The 26,321-nt window shown below is 47.1% G+C and overlaps 1 pseudogene; it reads right to left on the bottom strand.

Annotated features, from left to right (window-relative positions):
• LOC125537699 overlaps nt 1-24,339 on the bottom strand; it is a 58,847-nt pseudogene extending 34,508 nt beyond the window's left edge.
• Nucleotides 24,340-26,321: the final 1,982 nt, after the last annotated feature.

The following is a 26,321-nucleotide window of genomic DNA, read 5'->3' as shown; positions in this document are numbered from 1 at the left end:
GTAGCATCTCCTAAAGTGATTTCCATAAAAGTGCCTCCCGCGGCTGAATCTAAAAGATTTCTAGAAGCAAAATTCAATCCGGCATATAACTTTTGTATAATCATCCACAAATTCAAACCATGAGTAGGGAAATTACGTATCATTAATTTCATTCTCTCCCAAGCTTGTGCAACATGTTCATGATCAAGTTGTTTAAAGTTCATGATATCGTTTGTAAGAGAGATGATCTTAGCGGGAGGAAAATACTTAGAGATAAAAGCATCTTTGCACTTGTTCCATGAATCAATACTATTCTTAGGCAAAGACGAAAACCAAGCTTTAGCACGATCTCTAAGTGAAAAAGGAAATAGCTTAAATTTAACGACATCATTATTGACATCTTTTTTCTTTTGCATATCACATAAATCAACGAAGCTATTCAGATGAGTAGCGGCATCTTCACTAGGAAGGTCGGCGAATTGATCTTTCATAACAAGATTCAACAAAGCAGTATTAATTTCACAAGATTCAGCATCGGTAAGAGGATCAATCGGAGTGCTAAGGAAATCATTATTATTGGTATTGGTGAAGTCACACAATTTGGTAGTATCTTGAGCCATCGCAACGAACAAGCAATCTAACACACAAGCAAACAAAAAGCAAGCGAACAAAAAGAGGCAAATAGAGAGGGAGGATAGAGAGAGAGGGCAAATAAAACGGCAAGGGTGAATTGGGGGGAGAGGAAAACGAGAGGCAAATGGCAAATAATGTAATGCGAGAGATAGGGATTGTGATGGGTACTTGGTATATTGACTTTTTGCGTAGACTCCCCGGCAATGGCGCCAGAAATCCTTCTTGCTACGTCTTGAGCTTGCGTTGGTTTTCCCCGAAGAGGAAGGGATGATGCAGCAGAGTAGCGTAAGTATTTCCCTCAGGTTTTTAGAACCAAGGTATCAATCCAGCAGGAGGCCACGCTCAAGTCCCTCGTACCTGCACAAAGCGATAGCTACTCGCAACCAATGCGATTAGGGGTTGTGAAGCCCTTCACGGTCACTTACGAGAGTGAGATCTGATAGATAGAATATTTTTGGTATTTTTGATATAAAGATGCAAGGTAAAAAGTAAAGGAAAAGTAAATAGCAAAACAATATTAAAGTGATGGAGATTGATATGATGAGAATAGACCTGGGGGCCATAGGTTTCACTAGTGGCTTCTATCAAGAGCATAAGTATTCTACGGTGGGTGAACAAATTACTGTTGAGCAATTGATAGAATTGTGCATAATTATGAGAATATCTAGGCATGATCATGTATATAGGCATCACGTCCGTGACAAGTAGATCGAAACGATTCTGCATCTACTACTATTACTCCACTCATCGCCCGCTATCCAGCATGCATCTAGAGTATTAAGTTAAAAACAGAGTAACGCCTTAAGCAAGATGACATGATGTAGAGATATAAATTCATGCAATATGAAATAAACCCCATCTTGTTATCCTCGATGGCAACGATACAATACGTGCCTTGCTGCCCCTTCTGTCACTGGGTAAGGACACCGCACGATCAAACCCAAAGCTAAGCACTTCTCCCATGGCAAGAACTACCAATCTAGTTGGCCAAACCAAACGGATAATTCGAAGAGACTTGCAAAGATAACCAATCATACATAAAAGAATTCAGAGAAGATTCAAATATTATTCATAGATAGACTTTGATCATAAACCCACAATTCATCGGTCTCAACAAACACACCGCAAAAAGAAGATTACATCGAATAGATCTCCACGAGAGAGGAGGAAAACTTTGTATTGAGATTCAAAGAGAGAAAAGAAGCCATCTAGCTACTAACTATGGACCCGAAGGTCTGAGGTAAACTACTCACACTTCATCGGAGAGGCTATGATGATGTAGAAGCCCTCCGTGATGACGGCCCTCTTCCGGCGGAGCTCCGGAACAGGCCCCATGATGGGATCTCGTGGATACAGAAAGTTGCGGCGGTGGAATTAGGTTTTTGGCTCCTGTTCTGATCGTTTGGGGGTACGTGTGTATATATAGGAGGAAGAAGTACGCCGGAGGAGCAACGAGGGGCCCACGAGGCAGGGGGCGCGCCCTAGGGGGCGCCCCCACCCTCTTGACCGCCTCTTTTGTTCCTTGGAGCAGGGTCCAAGTCTCTTGGATCACATTCGGTGAGAAAATCACGTTCCGGAAGATTTTATTCCGCTTGGACTTCGTTTGATATTCCATTTCTTCGAAACACTGAAATAGGCAAAAAACAACAATTCTAGGCTGGGCCTCCGGTTAATAGGTTAGTCCCAAAAATAATATAAAAGTGGAAAATAAAGCCCAATATAGTCTGAAATAGTAGATAATATAGCATGGAGCAATCAAAAATTATAGATATGTTGGAGACGTATCACTCACCCCCCTGGGGCGCCCCCCTGCCTCGTGGCCCCCTCTTCGGTCCACCGACGTACTCCTTTCACCCATATATACCTACGTATCGTAAAACTTCCAGAACACACAATAGATCGGGAGTTCCGCCGCCAGAAGCCTCCAAGCCACCCAAAACCAATCTAGACCCGTTCCGGCACCCTGCCGAAGGGGGTAATCCCTCTCCGGTGGCCATCTTCATCATCTCGGTGCTCTCCATGAAGAGGAGGGAGTAGTTCTCCCTCGAGGCTGAGGGTATGTACCAGTAGCTACGTGTTTGATCTCTCTCTCTCTCTCGTGTTCTTGATTTGGCACGATCTTGATGTATCGCGAGCTTTGCTATTATAGTTGGATCTTATGTTTCTCCTCCCCCTCTTCTCTCTTGTAATGAATTGAGTTTCCCCTTTGAACTAATCTTATCGGATTGAGTCTTTAAAGATTTGAGAACACTGGATGTATGTCTTGCCGTGCGTATCTGTGGTGACAATGGGATATCACGTGATTCACTTGATGTATGTTTTGGTGATCAACTTGCGGGTTCCGCCCATGAACCTATGCATAGGGGTTGGCACACGTTTTCGTCGTGATTCTCCGGTAGAACTTTGGGGCACTCTTTGAGGTCCTTTGTGTTGGTTGAATAGATGAATCTGAGATTGTGTGATGCATATAGTATAATCATACCCACGGATACTTGAGGTGACATTGGAGTATCTAGGTGACATTAGGGTTTTGATTGATTTGTGTCTTAAGTTGTTATTCTAGTACGAACTCTAGGGCTGTTTGTGACATTTATAGGAATAGCCCAACGGATTGATCAGAAAGAATAACTTTGAGGTGGTTTCGTACCCTACCATAATCTCTTCGTTCGTTCTCCGCTATTAGTGACTTTGGAGTGACTCTTTATTGCATGTGGAGGGATAGTTTTATGATCCAATTATGTTAGTATTTTTGAGAGGACTTACACTAGTGAAAGTATGAACCCTAGGCCTTGTTTCCTTTCATTGCAATACCGTTTACGCTCACTTTTATCATTAGTTACCTTGCTGTTTTTATAATTTCAGATTACAAATACCTTTATCTACTATCCATATACCACTTGTATCACCACCTCTTCGCCGAACTAGTGCACCTATACAATTTACCATTGTATTGGGTGTGTTGGGGACACAAGAGACTCTTTGTTATTTGGTTGCAGGGTTGCTTGAGAGAGACCATCTTCATCCTACGCCTCCTACGGATTGATAAACCTTAGGTCATCCACTTGAGGGAAATTTGCTATTGTCCTACAAACCTCTGCACTTGGAGGCCCAACAACGTCTACAAGAAGAAGGTTGTGTAGTAGACATCACTCCACGCCGGCACGGCGGCGAGCACGCCGGTACGAGCGCCATCGCTGCCGCGTCGTACCGTGCCACCAGTGTCTGCGGTGGCCACGCCTCCCGTGTCTGTGGGCGCGCCTCCCGTGCCTTCGGCAGCGCCATGCAGGCAGAGACAGAAGCCGGGTGCATGGTGAGCGACGAGTCGGTGGCCAGCTTCTCCGTGTCCGCCACCATCATCGAGGAGAAGTAGAACACGGGAGGCCGCTGCCACTTGGGACCCATGAAGGCCACCGCCGAGGCGACGGCCGCAGATTCAGGTGGTTTCTTTGCTGCTTTGTCTCTTCTGGGACCTTTGTCGACCCCGCAAGTGTCTGACGAACATGAGGAAGACAAAGGGATCCGTGGGCGGCCATTTCTAGGACAAGTATTTCCGGATGGAGGGAGTATTAATTATACAAGAGAGCCAGATTGGCACCTCTTAGTTCATGTAAATGTAATGAAATCCATCATGTTTATATGAAGATCCAGCTTTTTTATACGGAATCCTTCATGCTTATATGAAATCAGTCCTTGTTTGCCGGCTGCCGTTGGAGATGCTCTTTGTGCTGGAAATAATAGAGTGACATCCAATCCATTTGAGTTAATTTCCTGTATGATTGTCCCTCTATAAAAATTTAATTGCATGTACAGTGTACACGTGACTTGCAGGGTGACTACACCTTCGTACAGAATGTTAAAAAGAAACAAGTCCATCCTTAATCTTGTATTCTAAGTACTCTGTGGGTTCCACTGTCAGTACAGTAGTGAAAGAAGTATATATTAAATAAGTAGAGTAATATATAATACAAAAATGTAAAGTTAAAAGACAGAATTCGAACTCATGTCATCGCATTGCGAGCATCCGGCGCTAACCAGCCCAGCACATTTTTGTTGTAGACCATGCTGGAGATATATCTCCATGTCTACTCTTATATATACTCCATTCGTTCCTAAATATTTGTCTTTTTCAGATTTCAAATGGACTACCACATACGGATGTGTATGTAGACATATTTTAGAGTGTAGATTCACTCATTTTGCTCCGTATGTCTTTTCAGGAAGGGGTCAGATTTGTCCTTGATTTATTTATGAGGTATCCAGATGGCACTGCACCGCCAAGAAAAGACGGTAACATCAAAATTATGGACTACTTTTTTGAGTATGTTGGTAAGGTCCGGTCATAGTCACTTGTTGAAATATCTAAAAAGACAAATACTCCCTCCGTCCAGAAATACTTGTCATCAAAATGGATAAAAGGAAATGTATCTAGACGTATTTTAGTTATAGATACATCTCTTTTTATCCATTTTGATGACAAGTATTTTCGGACGGAGGGAGTAGAAAACAGAGTTGGTGATGATGGTGTGCGTGCCATCATGCAATATAGGCCGTCGGATTTATATCTAACGGATAGGAAAGAAACTATGGCAATTTTGCAAAAATATACCCACACGTCTCTCCACGTTCGCAAATAAGGCCTTCCCTCGTTCAACTTTTTCTCTCACAAGATAAACTACTCATACAAATGCATCTTGATGTTCCGTGCAACGCATGGGCAGCTAGCTTATTCTTTTAAAATAGTTGCTGCGATAATTGTGTTGAAGTGATATATTTTATGTCTGCCCCAAATGATTTCAGATTCACTAGTAGTAACAAAGAAAATGTTGCCTTGTTAATTAACAGAAAACAGGGTGAAAACTATCACATGAGGCCAGTAAAAACAAGGCACACTGGGTTCAGTGTCATCGTCACTACAGCTGTGCGCGCGCGAGAAGTCTACATATCGAGGGGGCTACCGAGCGAGGCACCGACACACAATGTTTGAGAGAGAAACCAATTGACAAATTACGATCAGATCGAGTTGTCACCCATTCTGCTGTCATTGTTGGGGGGGAGAGAAAGACGTATCGAGAGTGTGCGCGGTAGGCACAGAGGCACAACTAGTGAGTGTGTGTGTGTGTTTGAAAGAGGAGTAGATAGATTATTATCAAGATCGATGTGCTACCCTACTCCTTCGGTGACGGGTAGTGTGTGTGTGTGTATGTTTTAGAGAGAAACCAGTCGATAGATTAGTATCAAGATCAAGGTGTCACCCTACTCCTTCGGTGTTGGCAAGTGTGGGTGTGGGGGGGGCAGTGACACTCACATATCTCTACTCTTATAAAAAACAGAGTTGGTGATGATGGTGTTCCTGCCATCCTGCAATATAGGCCATCCGATTTATATCCGACGGACAGGAAGGAAACTATGGCAATTTTGCAAAAAGATACCCACACCCCTCTCCGCATTTGCAAATAAGGCATCCCTCGTTCATCCTTTTCTCCCACAAGATAAACTTCTCATACAAATGCATCTTGATGTTCCGTGCAAGGCATGGGCATCTTGCTAGTAGGGAGAAGGAGTTTGTGTGACACATATCTAGCTATATTAAGGGATATGTAGATCGAAATTGCATAGGAGCACTCGGCGCCGACGCTCATCGGAATCCTGACCATGCAGGCGTCTTGGGATCCGCACACACTAAAGTAGCCCCACTGTATTCATAACATTTTCAGATTGTATGCGCTTTCCACTGTTCCGTATATCAAAAGTGAGGTCCACGCGCTTCTGTCCCCGGAGAACAAAGTCTCTGTCCTTATCACAAAGATTGAACTCAACTACCAACGCCCAACCACCTATTTCATGTTAATGCATGCACCGGCCTCTTCCATCCATTTCATGTTACCGTAGACAGGAAATTCCACCGCATCATCATCGCCCTGCTGGCACTAAATCTCCTTATTGTACTATTCGTCTGCGCCGAGGTTGCTTTAAACCTTCGTCTTCAAGGAAAATTGTACTTGTGAGACCTAGTCAGCACATCCAGGCCATGTTACCACATCAGTAGTACAAAATAGTTATACCATGTCGCAAGGTTAAGTCTAGATTGATTTGTATCTAATCTAGGGAATTAATGTCATCTGTCATCAATTGACATACAATGACCAACAAATACTATGTAATCTCTATTATTGCTAATCTTAATAATGTTTTCATCAATCTAGCCACCAATGATGATATTCATTAGGTTTTTTCATATGACCCTTCCATGCACATGGTCGTACCAATCCTACCACGTACACCGGACATTTTTACTGCAGCCACGTCAACTTCCAACCCTCTCTCGTGCACTATTTTACCTCAACACACCTTTTACCATGTCAAATCCCACAAAACAAAAGACCTCAACCAAGTTTTTTTTCCATGAAATTGCAGACATACTAAATGAGTGCACAATCATTTATTACCACCTTACACAACCAAACCTCACACGCTTTCCATCCGTCATTATAAGCACATGTATGAACTGTTTGTTTCTACGCGTTGGATTTGTATTCACACGAACAAAATGTTTTGTAAAAGGTGGCGCTGATCCCGAGCTAGTAGGTGAGCGGCGGTGATTCCAGAGGGCTACGTCGTCGAGTGCTCTTAATCCACTTCCATATGTAGATAGCATATGTGTGAGAGACATTATTATACTTTGAGACATTAGTGGCTGTGGGTGGGCGGAATTAAAGGGGTGGGCGTGTTAGACATAGAGAGCATGTGTGTTTCTATGTGAGAGACTTGTAGGACGGGGTAGAAAGACGAATTTAACCCTGACGGAGGGAGAGAAATACATGAAGTGCACGTGTGTGATTCCGATGCCCACAGGGAAATGGGATATGTATGCGTGTGAGAGAGATTGCACAATTCATTCACGTATCACTATCTAGCGATCGTGGACGTGCATCGCTTGAACATAAGTCAATATCTACTTCGTATCATGGCCAAAGGTACAATATCGATTCAACGCTATAAAGATTGGACACTCACATATCACATTTTTTTCTATTTAAATAAACATTTTCAGTTGTGCATGCCAAAGTTACAGTGATGTTTCTTCAAACAACCAATGTAGCTATCATGTACATGCACCATTGTTACTCTTGCATTCAAATTCATTAGTCTTGGATGATTTAAGTTTCTATTTTGAAGTAATATATGTAATATTCATATATGAATTCAACGGGTACGCAATTTATGAAATGGAGGCTATGTAATCATACGAGGTAACACTTTTAAGTAGCTGACTATAATATCCATTTCTTTTTGTGCGCCTCTACACTAACACGTCAATGCATTATGTTTAAAGTAAATAACCAATGGCACTAAATTATCTATTTACATGAGAAATACATAGGCTGAGCGTTTGATCCCTTTTTTGTGAACGCGCCACTACACCCGTATGGTTGGCCGCGCCCGTGTGAATGTCTAAGTTATCGGCGCATCATCCCGAGTTATTGTCTTTTTTCTGGGGTGGACTTCACACCAGTTATTAACTGCTGAAGCATGCCCCATGTACACAGTCTAGCATGACCTTCCCACTAGCACGGTCCAAAATTAGTTGAAACTGGATACGAACGATCCCGTGGGCGGCAAAATCTCCCGCCTCCTTCTAAAATTTCCGCCACCTTAGTCTTTAGCATGAGAAATCCCCCTTTTGTCCTTGGTGCACGGAGACCAACAGTTACAATACCGCCCTCATCTACATGATAGGTCAGGGCTGCTTTGGTAACTTCCGGTTCCCCCACTACACGGCAACCCCATTTCCTCTCCCCCTCCCGCAAAAACGACTAACTCCACAGCACCAGAGCATCTTACATCACGCCGTCCGTACTTCATTGCCCTTTCTCCCCTCCCTTCTCAAAACCCTAGACTGCTCATCCACCGGCGTACCATAGCCCATTCACTGCCAGCGGCGTCCACCTCGCCGGATCTACTTCTGCGGCCGCATCTACCCCTGCAACCTCCCCTAGAAACAAGTAGACTGCTCATCCACCACTGTACCACAACCCATTCAGTGCCGGCCTTGTCCACGGCGCCGGATCTGCTTCGCCAGTACTCTCGTCAACCGCCGCGCATCTGCAGCGGCTCATTCGTACTCCCCACCGGAGACGCTTCGTCCACACCCCCCGGAGCCGCCCCACCGACGCCCCCGTCGACGGCCTCTGATCCTCTTCACCGACACCTTCCTCAACCCTACCGGAGCCGCTTCGCCGACACCTTCCTCAACCCTATCGGAGCTGCTTCGCCGACACCATCGTCAACCCTACCGGAGTAGCTTCGCCTATACCATTCTCAACCCTACCGGGGCCGCTTTGCCAACTCACAAGTCCACGGCCTCATATCCGCTTCCTCGCACCCTCATCCAACCTACCGGAGCAGCTTCTAACGCCCCGTCCATGGCCGCAGATCCGCATCATCGACACCACCCTTAACCCAACCACCGGAGCAGCTCCTGACGCCCCGTCCACGGACACAGATCCTCATCGTCGACACCATCCTTAACCCAATCACCAGAGCAGCTTTTGACGCCCCATCCACGGCCGCAGATCCGCGTTGTCGACACCATCCTTAACCCAACCACCGGAGCAGCTTCAACTACGCCCTTGTCCACTGCCACAGATTCGCTTCGCTCACACCGTAGTCCACCCTACTGGAGCCGCTCCACAAATACCCTACTCGATGGTTCTAGATCTCCTTACCGTACCCCGACAGCTAGCACAGCGTCATCACCCTCAACGTTTCTAACCTGATTCCCACTGTCTGGAGAGATGCCAAGCACCCGCCACGGCCTAGGTACTTGTCACCTTTAAACCCGTCCAGCATCACCTGCCCGATGTACTTCAAATATACTAACCGGTCGATGTTACCTGTTATGCAGCTGGCAAAAACTACAAGGAAGATGTTTCTTCTGGATCTAACAGCTTGGCCAACCAAGATCATGGACTGAGGCATTGCTATGATCTTGTAAGCGCGTCCTCTCTCTTGTATTATTCTGTGCCTGCCAGCGTGCTTTGCTAGGATTTTCGACTAGTAATCCCTTTGTGCAAACAATGATTTCTACTACTGGCTGCTAAATTAGATATGTAGATGTCATACATGATACTACCTCGTACCTCTGTTCCTAAATATATGTCTTTCTAGAGATTCCACTATAGGCTACATATGGAGCAAAATGAGTGAATCTACACTCGAAAATGCATCTATATACATCTGTATGTGGTCCATACTGGAATCTCTACAAATACATATATTTAGGAACAGGGGCAGTACATTACACAAAATCGTAGGTGGCATGTAGGAATTCCAGTGCACTACATTAGGCTCACTTAGAGTGCCTGCTAGTCCAACATATAGAGTCATGGCTAGTTTATGGTACGCACACAATTGTTAATTGGTGGTTTAAATATGTGCAAGGGATATGCAATGTAGTATCATGTAGAGATGTCTGAAATTAGCCGTGTCAACTTGCAGATAGTGTTACACAATGAAAAAGTACAAGATGTATGTGGCAATTTCATGGAACATCGCAAAAAAGGAGAGGCAGCGGTGAGCCTATACAGTGTGCTATGGTACATCACTCCTCCATTGCAATCATCGTGACATGTTATTTGTATGCCAGTTCTATTAGCCAAGTTTCTTAGGGACAGTTATTACGAGTTATCCTAAGAAAATAAGCACCTGTGAATATAAGCTCCATGTAATAAGCCAACCGGTTCTTTTCATTGTGTTTTCAGCTTATCTTTGGTATGATCAGTGGAAAGTCTAGATTGCATTATATTTTTTCCATTTTGCTGCCCATATGGAAATTAATTTGACTTGCAAACATCACAAATTGAACCCAATGCAGTAATTAATATGATAGGAAAACAGACCATCACTATTTGCTCAAAATGCAAATACAAAGATACCATCTACTTGGCACAATCTACTTTGGTCAATGTTTTCCATAGAGATCCCATTGCCTAATTTAAATGAAGAACGCTTGACCCACATTTAAATGAAGAACAATTATTTATTGAAATTCGATGGTCCAAGTGGCTGGTTATTATCGTATAGCAGCACCACCTAAAAGCATCATATAGCAGCAGTAGCTCATAGCAACTCATCATACAGCAGTAGCAGTCTGCAATTCATCATATACCAGCAGAAACTCATAGCAATTCATCATATAGCAGCAGCAGGAGCAGCTCATAACAATTCATCATACAGCAGCAGTAGGAGCAACTCATAGCAATTCATCATATAGCAGCAGCAGGAGCAGCTTGTAGCAACTCATCATATAGCAACAGGAGCGGCTCATAGCAATTCATCATATAGCAGCAGCAGCTCATAGCAACTCATCATACAGCAGCAGCAGCTCATAGCAATTCATCATATAGCAGCAGCAGGAGCAGCTCATAGCAATGCATCATATAGCAGCAGCAGAAGCAGCTCATAGCAATTCATTGTATAGTGGATCAGAATGAAAATTTGGCAAAAAATCATAGGAGTTCCTCACCTTGTTGGATGAGCTCATCCTTCAACAGCACCTCAAGGCCATGGCCTGGGAGGAAGGAAGGGGGAATAAGGTGCCTTCTGCCGCAGTGTGGCATCAGCCGTAGTTGTGCAGCACCCGCCGGAGTAGTGCGTTGGATGAACCACAGTGGAGCAGCTGCTGGAGACCATGAGAATGAGGGGCGGCGCCAGAGGGAGGAACAGCCAGGGAGATTTGCCCCTACCCGTCGGCCATGTAGCCTAGCTGGACATAGCATCGTCGAGGACCAGGCCAGATGGGACCAGTGGCGACGGCTCGCTGGAGGAACCCTAGTGCTGCAGGCAGGGGATCGATGTAGAGGGAAAGGGGAGAGGAGATGCAAGTGGGCAGGGCAATGAATGCTTGCGTGTTTGTTTTTACTTGAGGGTCAGGTGTGACACGGGCGTCAGCAGTTGCATTTTGAGTGTAATATAGGCAGCCAACAGAGTCATTTCACTATTCCCCTTCCCTTCAATTTTTAGTGAGGTTCTACCGGAAACACCCCCCTCCAAAGCGAAATTAGTTAAGCCCAAGCCCATAACTCAAAAATGACTTCTTTACATCTTTTATGGCTTATTTTGACAATATGCCCCGAAAAGGCGGAATCGAACTGGCCCTTAACCTGCAATTCAATTGTGCATGCAATGATGAATCACTCCTGCCTGCTATCTGTACATTTAGGCATCATCATACATGGCATAACCTAATACATGTGCATTCCATTGTAGAATCTGGAATATGCAATGTTTATGCTAGTTCATACGTTGCACATGATGTTTAAATGCCCCTTAAATCTGGTCAGTCAAGTGATGGTCTTTAAGCCTCCTTCTTTGCTTCTTTTCTTGATATGTAAGATTTGCTCACACATCTGTTCAATTGCTTGTTTGCATCAGCCAGCCATACTAGGACAGTTTGCTTTGATTACTTGCTGTTCTTGACCTAACACTCTAACAGAGCTTGTCAACGATTTAAACACTAAGGGCTGCTGAGGGAGTCCTGGATTAGGGGGTATCCGGACAGCCGGACTATATCCTTCGGCCGGACTGTTGGACTATGAAGATACAAGATTGAAGACTCCGTCTCATGTCCGGATAGAACTCTACTTGGCGTGGAAGGCAAGCTAGGTGATACGGATATGTATATCTCCTCCTTTGTAACCGACGTTGTGTAACCCTAGCCCCCTCCGGTGTCTATATAAACCGGAGGGTTTTAGTCCATAGGACAACATACAATCATACCATAGGCTAGCTTTTGGGGTTTAGCCTCTCCGATCTCATGGTAGATCAACTCTTGTACTACTCATATTATCATGAATACTCAAGCAGGACGTAGGGTTTTACCTCCATCAAGAGGGCCCGAACCTGTGTAAAACATCGTGTCCCCAGCCTCCTGTTACCATCCGCCTTAGATGTACAGTTCGGGACCCCCTACCCGAGATCCGCTGGTTTTGACACCGACGTTGGTGCTTTCATTGAGAGTCCCTCTGTGTCGTTGCCGTTAGACTTGATGGCTCCTTCGATCATCGATAGTGATGCAGTCCAGGATGAGACTTTTCTCCCCGGACAGATCTCTGTATTTGGCGGCTTCGCACTGCGGGCCAACTCGCTTGGCCATCTGGAGCAGATCGAGAGTTACGCCCCTGGCCATCAGGTCAGGTTTGGAAGCTTAAACTACACGGCTGATATCCGCGGAGACTTGATCTTCGACGGATTCGAGCCCCTCCCTAGTGCGCCACACGGCCACGATGAGCATGATCTAGCTCTGCCATCGGACAGTTTCCAGGAGATCGCGCCGGCAACCGCTCCGACCCTCAATTCGGAGCCAGCTGCGCCTTCCATGGGCGGGTGGATAGACCCCGCCACGGAGGCCGCACTCTCATCGGCGATCGAGCCAAATATCGACCTTACCCTTCACGAGAGTCGTGATGCCGTTCTGCCGGATCCTTTGCCGGCCACGGACTCCGAACCGCCTGCGCCCGTGCCTATCGAATCCAATTGGGCGCCGATCATGGAGTTTACCTCCGTGGATATCTTTCAGCACTCGCCCTTCGGCAACATACTGAACTCATTAAGATCTCTCTCCTTGTCAGGAGAGTCCTGGCCGAACTATGTCCGGCAGGATTGGGGTGCGGATGACGAAGAAATTCGCCGCCCACCCACCACCCACTTAGTAGCCACTTTCGACGATTTGACCGACATGCTCGACCTCGACTCCGAAGACATCGACGGTATGGACGACGATGCAGGAGACGAACAGGAACCACTGCCCACAGGGCAATGGACGCCCACCTCATCATATGATGTATACATGGTGGACATACCCAAAGAAAACAACGATGAGGAACAGAAGGACGCAACAAAGGGTTGTTCCCTTGAGAAGCAGTCAAAGCGGCGGCATAAGCACCGCTCCAAATCCCGCCTCGGCAGAAACAGCGGTCACATAGACCTAGCGATAGAGCAGGGTGAACCATCACCCGACTAGGGCAACACGGAGAATCAAACCGAACAACCCGACTCCATCAAAGATAACAGTCCGGACGACATCACACCGGACAGGCGCCCAGAGCAACAGAACGCCCATCAAAGGCTTGTTGCCTCTGCGAGGAGTCTGAAAAAGCAGAAGCAAAGGCTCAAGGCTGCGCAAGACACACTCAGAATTAGATGGAGTGAAGTACTCAACACTGCAGCGAAGTACGGCGGTAATCGCCACACCAAGAGCTACCCGAAGCAAAAGTTGCTACCTGAATTCGACGAGGACCTTAGATCCCCCGCAATTAGAAAATAAAACGGCCATCCGGTCGGATAGACGACCTCGCGGCCAATATAGAGCGGCAAACGACGCCACACATAAGCCAGTACGCGATCCACGCGAGGGCTCGCATCAAAAGGACGGCGCAACCAGATCCATATACGGGCCACGCAAGCGCACTACAGTATGCAATACAACACAACAAACATCCGAACAACACAGTACACCCAAATACAGGGGTGCCGCACACCCCCTATGTTTCACCGATAAGGTGCTGGACCATGAATTTCCAGAGGGATTCAAACCCGTAAACATCGAGGCGTACGACGGAACAACAGACCCTGGGGTCTGGATCGAGGACTATATCCTCCATATCCACATGGCTAGAGGAGACGATCTCCACGCCATCAAGTACTTACTCCTCAAGCTCAAAGGGCCAGCTCGGCACTGGCTTAAAAGCCTCCCCGAAAACTCCATTGGAAGCTAGGAAGAGCTCGAAGACGCCTTTCGGGCAAATTTTCAAGGGACCTATGTCCGACCACCGGATGCAAACGATTTAAGTAATATAACTCAAAAGCCTGGAGAGTCAGCCCGAAAGCTTTGGAACAGGTTCCTCACTAAGAAGAACCAAATAGTAGACTGTCCGGACGCCGAAGCCTTAGCAGTTTTCAAGCACAGCGTTCGAGACGAATGGCTCGCCAGACACCTCGGCCAAGAAAAGCCACGAACAATGGCAGCATTAACAAGCCTCATGACCCGCTTTTGCGCGGGCGAGGATAGCTGGTTAGCCCGATGCAGCACCAGCGACAGAAGTACATCCGAAGTCAGGGGCGGAAACGGGAAATCACGACGCAACAAAAAGAAGCGCCGGAATAAAGAAGACAGCCCGAAGAGCACAACGGTAAACGCCGGATTCAGAAGCTCTCGGCCAGGTCAGCAAAAGCCGCCCTCCAAAGGCAACAGAGACGAACTGTCCAGCCTAAACAAGATTCTGGACCAAATATGTCAGATCCATAGTACCCCCGACAAACCTGCAAATCATACCCATAGAGAATGTTGGGTCTTCAAGCAGTCCGGCAAGCTCAACGTCGAACATAAGGGGCAGGATACACCAAGCGAAGACGAGGATGAGCCTCGCAAGCAAAGCACTGGGGAACAGAAGAAATTCCCACCTGAACTTAAAACAGTCAACGTGTTACATGTAATAAAGGGGAGAAACAAAGCGGCACTCCCAGAGACACATGCCCCCGGGCCTATCACCGCGGAATTTTGCCACTAGTCGTCCCAACTGATCACTTTCGACCATCGGGATTACTCAGCAAGTGTCCAGCGTGCAGTATGGGCTGCCTTGGGTTTAGACCCAGTAATTGACGGATACCACTTCACACGAGTTTTGATGGACGGCGACAGTAGTTTAAATCTAATATATCAGGACACAGTACGCAACATGGGGATAGACCCATCAAAAATTAGCAATAGCAACACTACCTTTAAAGGAGTAATGCCAGGCCCAGAAGCCGATTGCACGGGCTCCCTGCTACTAGAGGTTATATTCGGCTTCCCCGATAACTTCCGCAGCGAAAAATTAACCTTCCATATCGCTCCGTTCCAAAGCGGCTATCAAGCACTACTCGGACGCGAAGCTTTCGCTCGCTTTAACGCAATACCGCATTATGCATCCCTCATGCTTAAGATGCCCGGTCCACGCGGCATCATTACAGTAAATAGAAATATTGAGCGCTCCTTGCGTGCAGAAGACCATGTGGCTGCCTCGGCATCCGCACACTAAATGGCCTCACTAACTAAAGCATCTGACATGTCGTTAAGACCACAGACACGGTTGGACAAGTCCGGCGCAGTTATATGTAATTGATACAGGTTTGATGGCTATACCCCTATTACAATACATGGGGCTCAACGCGCGCAAACAAGTGGCAATTAGGCTCAAGTTTACTCATCTTGAACTGTACATATTTTCTTTAGTACAACCTACCTTTTTGCACGGCAACTTCTCAACTAAGTTCCTCTCTTTTACAGATGACCATTGTGCTACACCCGTCCAGGATATGGCACAACGGAGACACAGGCGCTGACGTGCAGCAGGGACTCGTTCCAAGGATTCTTTTTAGATTAAGACCCTGCGTAAACCTTTTTTACTGTCTCTTGTTGATACACATCCCCCGAACTCTCAGTACAATTGAGAAGGATGCTGACGTATTGGCATGTGGCCACGTCAGAAAATTGCGCGTACCTGGACACCAGGGGCTTATTTGAAAGGGCATTGTCTAGGCCCGGTTCACACCATAAAGACCGAATACCTTAGGGAGTGTTTAGCGTCGCGAGTTTGGCCTTATATGCATTAGCTCCGAATCATGTCTTTGGTCAAATGTTGGGTTTGCCCAGCTCCTGTGTTTTGCTGCCTTACGTTCCACTCTATCAGCTAAGGCGGCACCAGGAGAACTACTGCGATTGTGCCCTGGTTCATCCAGACGAACACCTCAGTAGAGAAAGCCGAAAACTGACTGTCGTGACATAGCGTGAGACTGGTCAACTACTCGGTGACCTACCAGAATCTTCAGGATTCCTCTGCCTTAACGAAGGGCTGTTTCCCGGCCAGGCACGTCGCACCCCGAGTTCGGGTGAGTGCGGAGCCACCAGGGGCTATATAGTAGCTCCACTATCAAACTCCTCCGGCTAAGTGAAAGTGTTAAAGCATTATAGTCCGGTTGCCTAGTCCGCTGCGCTATCACCTCCTTAATGGACCAAGACGTTGGATCAAGTGTGAACACGCGTCTTCTGCGAACACCCCCGCATTATATGCATGGGGGCTGAAGCCGACGACTGTAATCTTTCAGGTTATATACATATATACATAAACGGCCGCACAGGAGGCATCATAATACTTTCGGGCAAAAATATAAATACAGCCTTGATAAATTTAATAAAACATTGTTTTTACATTGGGAATACATGAAACTCAAACATAATATTCTTCGAGCACTGGGCCTCTATCGAATGAGCGCCTTCAAGAACTTCTTCAAAATAGTGCTCGGCAGCCACTCGGCCTATGGCCGAACCCTGCGCCGCAACAGTGGTAGCATCCATCTCCGCCCAGTATGTTTTGACACGGGCAAGGGCCATCCGCGAGCCTTCTATGCACGCCGACCTCTTCATCGCATTAATGTGCGGCACCGCATCAAGGAACTGCTGCACCAAGCTAAAATAGCTGTTCAGCTTTGGCCTTTCCAGCCACAGATAATCCACAACAGACCTCATGGCGAGTCTAGACAATCTATTGAGCTCGGCCCATTCGGCAAGCTGATCAGTCAATGGAAGCGGACGCTCTGGAACGTTAAATTGCGACCAGAATAGCTTGTCCACTTCACAATCTGTTTGATCTCGGAAGTATTCAGCCGCATCGACAGCGCTCGCCGCCAAGTTCAGCTATGCGTCTGCCGAACTCCACAACCGATCCAGAGGGGCATACCGAGGATCTCCAAACTTCCTCCGCAGCATAAAGGGCTTCCCAACCACAATATCCCCGGCTTCACGCAGTTCCTCCTTCTTTGCTCTCATTGCAGAGCGGGTGTCTTTGGTCGTCATCGTGGCCTTTTCCAGGTTCGTCGCCTTTGCCTGGTTTTCTTCTTCAAGAAGCTGGCAGCGGTCGGCAGTATCTTTCAACTTTCTAGTCATCTTGGCCACTTTTCCTTTGGTCTCGCTATGCATGGCCTTCTCGACTCTTAACTCTTCGGCCGCCTTCAAAGCGGTCGCGTTACTACTCCTTGCTTGCTCCTTGGCTCGGGAAAGCTCCGCCCGAAGTGTCTCCACGGTGGCAGCTCCATCTGCAGTCACAACATATTAAAGATACTGGCATCACGCCGCTCTTACTATGTGACATTCACCAGAAAAATCACCTACCCTGTGCCTCATCGAGCCGCTTGCTAACAAGCTCGATGTCGGCATCCGCTGCATCCAGTTGCCGCTTTAGTTCGGCAAACCCATCAGTTCGGCTAGCCACCGGAGCTTCAACCACCTGCACATAAAGGCGGTTTGGTTATTACCTGGGACTATGATCCTCTGTTCGCTGCCGTTCTCGACGACAACCAGAGTCTCAGGGGTTACTATCTACACAGGGCACACCTAAAACTGTGTGGTACTATCACAAATGTATATCATTTCACGTACCTCAAAGCCCGTCAGTAGACTCATAAAGGCTTCATGAAACCCGCTTTCGGTGGACAAAATCCTTTCCATCACCGTACCCATCAATGTACGGTGCTCTGCCGAGATAGCCGCTCGCTCTAGCAGATCCCTTAGTACGTCCGACCGCATGCCAGACGGTGCCGGACTCTTTCGGTTGCTCCCTTCAAGAGCCGGATACTGGGGACTTCGGGTGACCATACGATTATCTTCTGGCCGCGCCGGATCCGGAGAGACCCTCCATGACGACACTTCAAGGTCGCCTGCTCCTTGAGCTAGGGAATCCGGGGGAGGCGTTTCGCTCTCCACCATCTCCAGAAGAAGATCCCCTGAAGACGAGCTCTGCTGAGAAGGGCTAAGATCCAAACTACAAGATAAACACTTCGGTCATTTTCCTGCTGAGAAGTAAGGTAGGATATCTCCACTATTAAGTATTTTTTGATTACTTACAGCTCGTTAGAGGGCTGATCCCCGTGCGGACATTATGCGGCAAGAGCACCCTCCGAGGCAGGACCCTCTGGTGGAGATTTCTTCTCCCGTTTGGAAACCTTGGTTTCCGGATCTTCAGAGGTAGTCATTTTCCTTCCCTGGGGCCAGAGAATGTAAGATTCTTCCCCTTGGTTATCCTCCCTCACGGAGGCGCTCATTCCCTCAGTTGGAACAGGTAGCGGTGGAGGCCCGCTTTCGCCCTCTTTATTCCCCCCTTCATCTTCCTCTGAGGGCACCGGGCGAGGTGCTCGCTCGAGAATCTTTTCGAGCACCGGATTGTCCAAGCCTTCAGGAAGGGGGGCCGAACACCGGATCATCTTCGCCTTTGTTATCTAGTCCTGGTCAAAGAGCGATTCTTCAGAATGATGTCATGATAAATAAAAAGACGGTGTGTTCGGCTAGGGGATTACGTACTTGGGCCGCGGTGCGGTTGCTGCTCAGGCCCACGTCCTCGGTGGTGTCCGGACACTCAATTTGGGGTCCGAAGAACGATTTGTACATCTCCTCGTGCGTCAGGCCGAGGAAATTCTGAATAGTGCGCGGTCCTTCCGGGTTGAACTCCCACATGCGGAGGGGCCGGCATTTGCAAGGCCGGACTCGACGAACCAGCATAACTTGCATTACCATAACCAGACTGAAATCTCCCTCGAAGAGATCTCGGACGCGGTTCTGCAGCATAGGCACATCCTTGGCTGGACCCCAGCTCAGCCCCCTGCTAATCCATGACATCAGTTGTGGTGGAGGGCCCGAGCGAAAGGTGGGGCCAGCTACCCACTTGGCACTTTGGGGAGCTATGATCTAAAACCACTCCCGTTGCCACAATCCGGACACCTCTGGAAAGGAACCCTTCGGCCATGGAGCCCCGACAATTTTGCTTATTAGAGCACCTCCGCACGTTGCGTGCTGCCCTTCGACCATCTTCGGCTTCACATCAAAGGTCTTGAGCCACAGGCCGAAATGAGGGGTAATGCGGAGGAAGGCCTCACAAACAACAATGAATGACGAGATGTGAAGGAGGGAATCCGGGGCTAGATCGTGAAAATCCAGCCTGTAATAGAACATAAGACCCCTAACAAAGGGATCCAGAGTGAGGCCTAGTCCTCGGAGGAAGTGGGAGACGAACACGACGCTCTCGTTGGGTTCGGGAGTAGGGATGACCTGCCCTAGGGTGGGCAGCCTATGCGAAAATTCGGCAGTCAGGTATCTGGCCTCCCTTAACTTCTTCATGTCCTCCTCCGTGACAGAGGAGGGCATCCACCGGCCCTGAAGGCTGGATCCGGACATGATTGAAGGTCCGAAGCACCTGACCTGGACTTTGGGTGTTAGAACTCAAGGTGGGGGAAGGATTCGATTGAGCACGGGAGGGAAAAAAGTAAAAGCCTTGTCCCTTTATAAAGAGGGTGAATGTCAAGCGTCCTCCTCGTGGCCGTTTGGGACTTGCCTAAAATCTAGGACTCCTAGGCACGGTTGGGTTACCCACGTCCGTATTGATGAGAATCCCGTAATAAGGGGAACACGATCTCTGCTTTGACAAGACGTGTCAAGACCGCCTCGCGTTATGTGTGGGGCTGGTTAAGAAAAAACGGTTCAAATAATTACCAGGCCGTGGCGTGATGTCATACTACCAAAACGTGTCAGCAGATTAGATTTGTGGTAATATTATTCTCTCTACGGTGGTATGTGAAACTTATTTTGTAGGGTCGGACACTATCCTTGTATTAAAATTCTTCCGTTGCATTCGGAGGAGGAACCTGCCTTGAAATGCCGAAGACAACACTGCACGCCGGACTCATCGTCATTGAAGCCTGGTTCAGGGACTTCTGAGGGAGTCCTGGATTAGGGGGTATCTAGACAGCCGGACTATATCATTTGTCCGGACTGTTGGACTATGAAGATACAAGATTGAAGACTTCGTCCCGTGTCCGGATAGAACTCTACTTGGCGTGGAAGGCAAGCTAGGCGATACGGATATGTATATCTCCTCCTTTGTAACCGACCTTGTGTAACCCTAGCCCCCTCCGGTGTCTATATAAACCGGAGGGTTTTAGTCCGTAGGACAACATACAATCATACCATAGGCTAGCTTCTAGGGTTTAACCTCTCCGATCTCGTGGTAGATCAACTCTTGTACAACTCATATTATCAAGAATAATCAAGCAGGACGTAGGGTTTTACCTCCATCAAGAGGGCCCGAACCTGGGTAAAACATCGTGTCCCCAGCCTCCTGTTACCATCCGCCTTAGACGCACAGTTCGGGACCCCCTACCCGAGATCTGCCGGTTTTGACACTAACAGCTGCTGTAGTGGGGCCTTGTCTAACTCATAGGTGACATAAAGGTTTGGCTGTACACTACAGTAGGCTCTCCAAGATACCTGGAGATCCAGTTTGAAGGTATGCCTAGTTTTTACATAGTGCAGACATAGTAAATGCTCATTTCATTGTGTGCAAGTGCATGAGATGTGGCATGTTTCATTATGTGGTGTTGTTTTGTTATAATCTCATCCTTTTGTGTTCATAGACTGGAAAGTATGCATATTTATCTTCCAAGGAGATGAGTAACTAGTTTGTGCCACCTTGCAGAGGGGGTGCAATGAAGATAAGATTGAGGATTTCCAAGTATAAGATGTTAGGAAGGATCCTTGCAAGAGAAGTAGGAGCTGCGCTGAGCCTCTTCAACCTGCTAAGGTAAGTCACTGTATGCAACTCAACAGTTCAATTCCTTGTTTGTTTCAGGCATAGTTAATTTTCTCTTTTCAATTGCTTTTATTTATCCTCAGTTAATGAGATGCCCAAATAATCATGCCTGATGTTTGGTACTTGTATCACTATTAATTGACATAATTAAAGGCCTTACCATTTAATTACTCTGCCGAAGTGTGCCTGAAGCTTTGAAGTCTATTAACCAACTATTATTGCATGAGGCTCACAATCTAGTTTATACTACGCTAATGATTGCACAGTTTTGCCTGCTGTAGTATGTTTGTATGAAACCCTCTGTTGTTCATTATGCTCCCTAAGAATTTAATTGAGGCACAGAATGGCCAACTGCTTGCTTACTTATACGCAACGTGTTGTCTAAATTTGTAACTTGTCTGTGTTTTTGATTGGGCCCCAACATCATGCTCCTCTGGTGAGCTAAGAGGGATTTCTGTATGCAGGCTGCACAGACTATATTTTTTATAATTTTTAAAATATCACCTGCTTATGCTTCATGACGTGTAACATTTTTTTAAAGTGACGTGTAACATTATTGTTAGTCCTGTTTTGCCATGTAGTACAAAATAGTGTCTTGTTCGCTTCACTGTTGTAACTATGTTTTTGCCCTAGTCATGTGTACTTACAGAAACATTTCAGGATGAAGTGACATCAACACAAAGATCTACGAGCATTGCAGTATGGCCATTACCGAATGATTATGGATTGGAATTGGAATGTGCTGATGTTCTCGAGTATCAACTAGAGGTGGCAAGACAACATGTACATGATTGTCAACGTATAATCAACAAGTTGAGACTGGACATGCAGGTATTAGATGCAGGAGTCAAAAAATGAAACAAGACACTGAGGTGACCATGAAGGAATTGGAGATTTTGCAGACTAAAATTTGTGCTATCTGAATCCGGCGAATCCTATTTTCTGAAGAGATTATAGTTCAAATGGAGTTAAGTTGATGCGCGTCCATGATGTATGAGCTGTATTTGCCCAGTGTATGTAATTTGTTGTTTGTGTATGCTTTATTATCACCTGTGCCGAACCATAATTCCCAGTGGGTATAATCGGCCGTAATTTCTTTATTGTATAGTGTAGGATTATTCTACCTTTCTATGCCTTGATCTCTTTGTTGTATAGTGTATGCTTTTTAGGGGTGATAGTATTGAGTAGGATAATTCTTTGAATATGCTATATCATTCCAACAGGGGCCAACTCACCCGACCATGGCCCTTCACGGGCCGTCGGATCCATGGGCCTTCTACGTCTCATAGGATCCATGGGCCTTCTACATCTCGTAGGATCCATGGGCCTTCTACGTCTCGTAGGATCCATGGGCCTTCTACGTCTCGTAGGATCCATGGGCCTTCTACGTCTTGTAGGATCCATGGGCCGCCGACTCATTTATGGGTCTTGTACGGGCCTTTAATGGGCAGTAGACGGGCCTTTAATGGAAATCATACGTTTTATGGGCTGACCATAACGGGCCGTTAATAGGCCGTATTTGGTGATGCTATGAAAATGGCCCAACAGACTAACGGTCCACAAACGGGCCGACTATAACGACGGGCTGAATTTGGCCCACAAGCAGAAAATGACAGTAACGGGCCGTAAGTAACCGAATGCTGGAAATGAGCTCAAGAATAAATGGGCCCTCAAAAGGCCAAAAGTTAACTTGGGCTGGAAATGGCCCAACGGAATAACGGGTCGTTAATGGGTATAAAGTGATACACTATTCATTATGGGCCAGTTTCACCACGGGCCATTAATGCGTGTGAAGTAATACACTGTTCATTACGGGCCAGTTTCAGCAGGGGGCGCTAATGGGCCAAGAGTTACAAAGGGCCTCATATGGGCCGAAAGACGTCATGGGCTATACATGGGCCAGAAGTGAAAACGGGCTGGAATCATATTGGACGGCCCAGATGACACTACTGGGCCTAATTCAGATAGGGTGTAATGGGCCTTGGGTTAGCGGGCTGTAAATGGGCTATATGCGAATAGGCCGTTAACCGGCTTTCCACGGGCCGACCTGCCAGCTTTTGACCAAGTCAAACGGGCCAGCCTTTTCACAGGAATGGGCCACTGTTGGGCCGTGCCACGTGTCAACATATCATAGGCGCCTTCTATCCAGTGAGTGGATGACATCTATCCCAACGATGAGCCGACACGTGTTTCCTCTAGCCAATGATGATTTTACACGTGGAAAATCTTCATTGGTCAGGGCTGTTAACGGGTTATCGGATCCAAAACCCGACCCGATAGCTTAACGGCGTTCCGTTACGGTGGATGCCACGTGTCGGTCACCCTTGACGAAAGCACTTCTGTGACGGCGATTTATTGTCATGGAAGTGGACACTTCCGTGATGATAATTTTGGTAATGTCATGGAATACTTCTACGACAACACAGGTATGACTATATTGATTTTGTCATAAATTTGTCATGGATGTGCATGCATGACAAAAAATGTGACCTACTGTGACAAACACGTATCATCATAGAAGTGTATTTTTTGTAGTGTTTGGGGCTGGCCTGGACGTGCTTCTTGCAATACTCGATGACCTTTGGGAGGATCTTGGAGTCGACTTTGGGGAGCGGGATGCCGTTATCGGCGCGCTCGTGCTCGATCATGTGGCGGATGGTTTGCGACTCCATGGCAACTGCCTCATCAATCTCAAATTTCTCACCGTCCGAGCTCTTGAGCGTGATCATTTTCCTCTCGCCTTCCACGGCCGCATCGATAGGAGGATTGGGAGGCAAAACGAAACCGTAGCAACAAGTCGCGGCGGTGGAAGAGCGAACGTAATAAATACTACATCAACGGGCAACATAACCATAAGTAATTAATTCATGGAAACAACCAAAGAATTCTGGATGACTCAGCAGAAATGTCATTGCATTTCCAGATTCTAGCAAGAACCTGCTAAGACCAAACACAAATAACTGAATAAGAGCAAGAGACTGTTTTTTGTTGTTGTATCCACAGAGAGAAATGTGTCTGCAACTTGTCACTTGATTACATTGTGAGTGCAACCCATGACCGCCTAGAGAATCCATGTTGAAAGAAGCACATTTGGCTCGGGCATACAAAACAAAAAAAGAAGAAGATAAAATTTCCTTTGAGGCAAGGTAAGTGCATATTCGTCGGTCCATGAAAAATTGCATTGAGCCATTGAGGTAAGTGCTAATAACATATATGCTTATATACGGTACATAGCCATGCATCTTATCTACCAAGAAGAGATTTGCTAGCTGCGGAAACTGAAATTGTTGACATTAAAAGCATAGATGGACTGAATCTTGTCTAAAACCTAGGGACAGACGGACTAACGTAACGAACGAGAATATCAAGTGTCCAACTTTCTACTGCTGGAATTTAGTCTATTTTAGGACAGCCCAATAACTATTTCAGAAATTTCTAAATAAATCCTAGAGGCCCACTTAGCCCATTTGTGCAAGACAAGGTATTCTACTAAAGTTTAGTCCCATACTGCTAGTTTAGTGGGAGTTGGACCTCCTTATAAGGGAGGTTCTTTCCCCACTTCTATGAGCATGAGAACAAGAGGGACATCCACGTGCGCTCCTCTTCCGCCGCCCGCCAGAAGATCCTCTTCCTCTCACCACAAAGTTCCTAAGCACTTCGCTGCTACTATGATCTTCCCCATCCCGACTTGTGGCATGCACCGCAGGTCAGGACAGTAGGCCTCCGAAACTGCACCTTTTGAGTCCTGTATGGGAGAAGCGTGATAAGGTTTTTGGGGAGCGCTCAGCGCGACTACTGACTTCTTCGTCATGGACGCCCCGGACTCCGACGCGTGCACCGCAGGTCAGGACAGTAGGCCTCCGAAACCGCACCTTTTGAGTCCTGTACGGGAGAAGGGTGATAAGGATTTTGGGGAGCGCTCAACGCGACTACTGACTTATTCGTCACGGACGCCCCGGACTCCGACGACAACTTCTTCTCAGACGTCGACAACCTCCTCGACGACATGGCTGGCGAGGACACCGACCCTAAGACCGGTGCATCTACTCCCGTTATGTATGTTCTCATACTCTTCCTGTTAGAGGTTCTGTCAAAACTTCTTGCTCTAGTGTCTGTTCTAGATGTGTTCGGTTCTAGTTCATATGCAGATGCTATTTACCTTCCCTCTGTCAAATTACATGACTTGTTTTATCTCTGCTATATTAGTCATGCTTTATCTAATATTTCTATTAATAAAATCATTCGGTAAATTGCTCATATTTCCAAGAATCCAAAAACCTTATTATAGGCAATTTACCCCGAGTGGTTTTGCTGCTTCCATGAAACCTCCTATGTTTGAGGGTATCCACTATAATTAAGAGGTGGCGCGTGAGAGAGTCTTATGGTTTCACACTACTAGGAAAAAGCTTATAGACAGATGCTTACTAGTAGCGCGCTATATTGCCCCGCGCTACTACTACTTACTAGTAGCGGGTGGCAAAAAAAACACGCTACTAGTAAATATCTCTAACCGTGCCCCGCGAACAAACCATAGTAGTAGCGCGGGTTCTAAAACCTATGCTACTACTATGTGCATAGCTGTAGCGCATGCACGACAACCGCGCTACTAGTATACTCCCACCCTCACCGCACGCCACCAACAGTCCCACTCCACCCTCCACCCGCCCCGTTTATATCCCAAAAAAATTCACCCGACCCCCGATCCAGATCCCCTCCACCGCCGGCCACCCACCCACCGCCGACGGCGATCTCTCGTCCACAGCCGACCTCCCCTCCATCGCCAACGCCGACGCCCCCATCCTCTCCCCCTCCACTTCTCTCCCTAGCGACGACCACATCGGGGGCTCCTGGATCCGCGCCGCCATCGAGCTGGGCCGCCAAGGTCAGCTCCTTCCCCACAATGACTGTCGCCGTAGGGAGGAGGTGATTGACGGGGCAGCCACCATCGACCTCACCCCGTCTACTTTTTCTCGGGACGCCGCGCTCCTTCTCCACAACCACCGCCACCGCCACCGCCGCCGCCGCAGGGAGACGAGG

The sequence above is a fragment of the Triticum urartu genome, chromosome 2 (genome assembly GCF_003073215.2).
Source record: "Triticum urartu cultivar G1812 chromosome 2, Tu2.1, whole genome shotgun sequence".
NCBI lineage: Eukaryota > Viridiplantae > Streptophyta > Magnoliopsida > Poales > Poaceae > Triticum > Triticum urartu.
The sequence above is the reverse complement of the archived record's forward strand: the minus strand, read 5'-3'. Positions and strand labels throughout refer to the sequence as shown.